Here is a 5,371-nt window from a genome sequence, read left to right on the forward strand (position 1 = left end):
CAATCTCACCCTCCCTCCCTCCTCCCCTCCCAATCTCACCCTCCCTCACTCTTCCCCACCTGTGCCTTTCCCCCAGTACACTGATAAGGGAGCTCCTTGTCTCTTTTCTGATCCTAGTCTATCAGATCTCATCAGGAGTGGCTGTATTGTCTTCTTCTGTGGCCTGGTAAGGCTGCTCCCAACTCAGGGGGAGGTGATCAAAGAGCAGACCAATCAGTTCCTATCAGAGACAGTTCCTGTCCCCATTACTATGGAGGCCACTTGGATACTGAACTGCCATGGGCTACCTCTGTGCAGGGGTTTCAGGCCATCTCCATGAGTGGTCCTAGGCTGTAGTATCAGTCTCAGAAGAGACCCCTGTGCCCAGACTTTTTTGTATCTGTTGAGACTTGCTTTGTATCTGAGTATGTGGTTAATTTTGGGGAAAGTTCCATGAGGTGCAGATTAGGAGGCATATTCTTTTGTGTTCACGTAAAATGTTCTGTAAATATCATTATGTCCAGTTGGTTTATAATACCTTTTAGTATTTCTCTATTTAGTTTTTGTCTGGATGGCATGTCCATTAGTCAGAGTCAGGTACTGAAGTCTCCTACTATCTGTGTGTGAGAGTCAACATGTGATTTAAGCTGAAGTAGTGTTTCCTTTACAAACATGGCTGCCCTTGTGTTTGGGAGCATAGTTGTTAAAAATTGAAATATCATCTTGGTGGAGTTTTCCTTTGATGAATGTGTGTCCTTCCCCATCTCTTTTGATTAGTTTTGGTTTAAAATATATTTTGATAGATATTAAAAATGGCTATACCAGCTTGCTTCTTAGGTCTATTTTCTTGGGATATCCTTTTCAACCCTTTACTCTGAAATAATATCTATATTTCACATTGACGTGTGTTTCTTTGCTGCAGCAGAAGGATTGATCCTGTTTTTTTAATTTTTAATTTTTTATTAATTACTCTTTATTCATTTTGTATTTCCCACAAGCCCCTCCCTCCTCCCCTCCCGACCCCACCCTCCCTTCCCCTTTTTCACGAATGCCCCTCCCCAAGTCCACTGATAGAGGAGGTCCTCTTCTCCTTCCTTCTGATCTTAGTCTATCAGATCTCATCAGGAGTGGCTGCACTGTCCTCTTCTGTGGCTGATAAGGCTGCTCCCCCCTCAGGGGGAGGTGATCAAAGAGAAGGCCAATCAGATTATGTAAGAGGCAGTCCCTCTTCCCATTACTATGGAGTTCACTTGGAGACTGAACTGTCATGTGCTACATCTGTGCAGGGGTTCTAGGTTATCTCCATGAATAGTCCTTGGTTGGAGTATGAGTCTCTGGGAAGTTCCCTATGTTCAAATTTTCTGGTTCTGTTGCTCTCCTTGTGGGGTTACCATCCTTTCCAGATCTTACTATTTTCCCCTTCTTTTTGTAGTTGGGGAATTAAGACCACTGATATTGAGAGATATCAATGATCAGTGACTGGTGATTCCTGTTATTTTGTTGTTGTTTGGTGTGTGTGTGTCCCTTCTTTTGGTTTTGCTGGTGTGAGGTTACTTAATTCCTATGTTTTCATGTATCTTGTTAACCTCCTTGAGTTGATGTTATACTTCTAGAACTTTAGGTAGGATTGGATTTGTAGATAGATAGTGTTTAAATTGGACTTTATCATGAAATATCTCATTTTCTCCATTTATGATGATCAAAATTTTGCTTCATTTAGTAGTCTAGGCTGGCATCTGTGATCTCTTAAGTCTGCAGGACACCTGTTCAGGCCCTTCTGGCTTTTAGATTATCCACTGAGAAGTTGGGTGTAATACTAATAGGTCTGCTTTTATATGCTACTTGAGATTTTAACCTTGAAGCTTTTAATGTTCTTTTTTGATGCATAGATTTAGTGTTTTGATTATTATGAGATGTCTTAGTTAGTGTTTCTATTGCTGTGACAAAACACCATGACCAAATAACAAGTTGTGGAAGAAAGAGTTTATTTGGCTTACACTTCCAGATCATAATCTAACCTTGTAGTAAGTCAGTACAGGAACTCAAGTAAGGCTGGAGGCAGGAGCTGATCCAGAGGCCACGGGTGAGGGCTGCCTATGGCTTGCTCAGCCTGCTTTTTTATAGGACCAAGGACCATTGGCCCAGGGGTGGCACCATCTACAATGGGCTGAGCCCTCCCCCATTGATCACTAATTGGAAAAAAAAAAAGCCTTACACCTGTAGCTCATTGAAGCATTTTCTCAGCTGAGGCTCTTTTCTCTCTGATGACTCCAGCTTATACCAAGTTGACACACAAAACCATCCAGTATATGTAGTGAGGAGACTTTCTTTTCTGGCCCAATCTGTTTGGTGTTTTGTATGCTTCTTGTATCTTGATAGGCACACCTTTCTTGAGATTAGAAAATTTTTCTTCTATGACTTTGGTGAAAATAATTTTGAGTTTTTGAGGTAGTATTCTCTCCCTTCCTCTATTCCTATAATCCCTAGGTTCACTCTTTTCCTAATGTCCCAGATTTCCTGAATGTTTTGTTTTAGGCAATTCTAACATTTTCTTTGTGTTAGGAAATTCTAACATTTTCTTTGACCGATGTGTCTATTTCTTCCATCACTTCTACTATGGATGAGATTCTCTCTTCCACCTCTGTATACTGCCCTGGATGCTATTGATTGCATTCTTAGGCTAGCATCTAGGTATCTGGGTTTGGGGTAGTTATAGGTCTAGAAAGTGATTTCTGTGTTTGGCTTTTGTTGTGTGGGTGTTTTGTTTCCTTTTTGGATTTTCAGAGAGTGTTATGTCTCTGTGCTTCTTGTTTTACTAGTCTGCCCAGCTATTGTGTTCACAAAGAATGCCTACTGGTGTTGGAGGCTGCAATGCACTGATGAGTATGGGATTGATGTCAGAAGGAGATGCTCCATGGGTTCCACAGGAAATGTGGACGAGAGGGAAGGGAAATTGTAGCTGGAGATCTGTTGCAGGACTGGGGAGGAGCCTGAGGGACTGGGTCTAGGAAAACAGAAAGTGTGGAGAAGGTATGTAGTCAGTCCACCTTGTTTTCTGGCAGGCATGACCTGCAGTTGAGCAGGCAGTGTTTGCCTTGTTTGGAGGCTGGGACACAGTGATGATCGGGGAGAGGGAGTCCAGGAAGGGATGGTCTGTGGGATTCACAGACTATGTGGGTAGGGGTGAAGGGAGGCTGCAGCTGATGTTCTGTTGCAATGCTAGGGATGATCTTGAGGGACGGGGTCCGGGGGAGCAGAAAGTAGAGAAAATCTGCTGGCATCCTACCTGATTTCCTGGCAGGTGTGCTTTGTGGTTGAATAGGGGCATGACGATAAAATTTTTCTTTTCTTTTCTTTTTTTGTGGCTTTTCAAGACAGGGTTTCTCTGTATAGTCCTGGCTGTTCTGGAACTCACTCTGTAGACCAGGCTGGCTTCAAATTCACAGAGATCTGCCTGCCTTCTTTCCCCAAGTGCTGGTATTCAAGGCGTGTGCCACCACAGCTGGCTGACTATAAAATATTTCAGTTGTGGAATATTGCTAAACCTTTCTCTGGCTATTATCATAGTCACAGCATCAGTTGTTAACTTGACACAACCTGGAAGAAGGAACCATAATATCAGAAATTGCCTCCATCAGACTGGCATGTGAGCACGTCTGTGCGGTCATTTTCTTAATCAATGATCGGTGTGGGAGGGTACAGCCTACTGTGGGTGGTACCATACCTAGGCAAGTGGGCCTGGGCTGTATAAGAAATGCAGCTGAGCCATCACAGGAAGTAAACCAGTAAGCAACATCCCTCCAGGCCCTCTGCTTCAGTTCCTGCCTCTAAGTTCCTTCACTGGCTCCCTCAGTAATAGACTGTAACCAGTCAAACCAAGTAAACCTTTTCTTCCCCAGGTGAGTGTTTTAGCACAGCAACAGAAAACACCTAGGACAGTAAGCTGTCAAATCAGAAAAATGATGAAGTATCTCTGTGCTTCTCTGATTGGTCTAGAGACAAAAGCAGCAGAGACTCCACTTATGAGGCAGTAACTTAAGCTCTGGCAGCTCTCCCTGGGAGAACAATGAGGTCTTATATTACTGGATTGATATAGCAAGTTTCCAAGATGGGAGCATTTTATGAGGATAGATAGGGTCATTGCTAAGAGAGCATGCTTTTGTTGGAACAATGTTCATAGACAAAAATCTAGCAAAACCAGCACAACTATCCATCCTCGACCTGAGGAGGAGACCTCCAGTCTTATCCTGATCCTGCCTCTGTGTCCACAGTGCAGGAATTAAAGGTGTGCACCACCCCTGCCCAGATTATTTTTAATTAACATCATCCTTGTCATTTTTTCTTTTACCTTGAGTAAGACACAAGCAGTAACATAATAAATTCTCCTCCTCTTTTTTTCTCTTCCTCCTTCTTCTTCCCTGTCCTGGACTCACTCTGTAGATTAGGCTGGCCTTGAACTCCCAGAGATCCACCTGCTTCTGCCTCCTTGAGTGCTGGGATTACAGGCATGCCCCACCGCACTCATCTTCATGTAGTAAATTATTATTTATTTTGAAACCTAGATTGGCCTCAGACTCTAGATCTCCCTTTCAATAAGCTCCCAAGTACTGGGTTTAGAGGCGTGAAAACTGAAATAAATATGCCCACATGAGCTCACAGATGTCACTATGTAAGCTACCAGAGAAGCAGAGTTAGCAGCTGTTTTGAAATGAGGGGGGTGAGTGCAGGTAGAGATGGGGTAGAAAGGGCAACGCTGAGCAGAGAATTGTGACCTCCCATGTCCATTTCGGGCATGCCCCAGGTTAAGACTTAAGTAGCGCTGAATACCGGATGATGGTGAAATAAAAATGCCTACCCTGAGAGGATATGTGGTGTAATTACAGAGCATAAGCAAGAACAATTTAAAAGTGAGTATTTTGAAATGCATATAAAGGAAAACATGACACTGTGAATATGGTGATAAAGAAATAAAATCAGAAGCTTCCAAAACAGAGTGACAGGGAACGGATGGGAGGCGGTGTGGTTGGTGATGGAGCCTTGGCTCTGATGCTTGAGGTGGTGTCCATAGCAACTAAAGCCAAAGCAGCCTTCAAATGTTAGCTGCCTTTCCTGGAGTCATTTCATTTTTTTTTTTTTTTGGGGGGGGGGGATGTTATTGGTGTAGGTTTGGCTTTTCTCCTTCTGAATACATAATCTTAGCTAGCAAACTTCTATTTTCAAATAAACATTCACCAAAATTGTATTATAAACCACATTTTAAAATAAAAAAAAAACCCACACATTTCAAAAAAAAAAAAAAGCAGTAAATTTGAGTGCATATTGTTATTTTGAATCAACCTTTTGATTTACCCTATGGGAGGGTTATTTTGGCCTCTGTATTTAAGAAAAGCAA

The sequence above is a fragment of the Psammomys obesus genome, unplaced genomic scaffold (genome assembly GCF_907164565.1).
Source record: "Psammomys obesus unplaced genomic scaffold, mPsaObe1.curated_primary_1811, whole genome shotgun sequence".
Taxonomy (NCBI): Eukaryota; Metazoa; Chordata; class Mammalia; order Rodentia; family Muridae; genus Psammomys; species Psammomys obesus.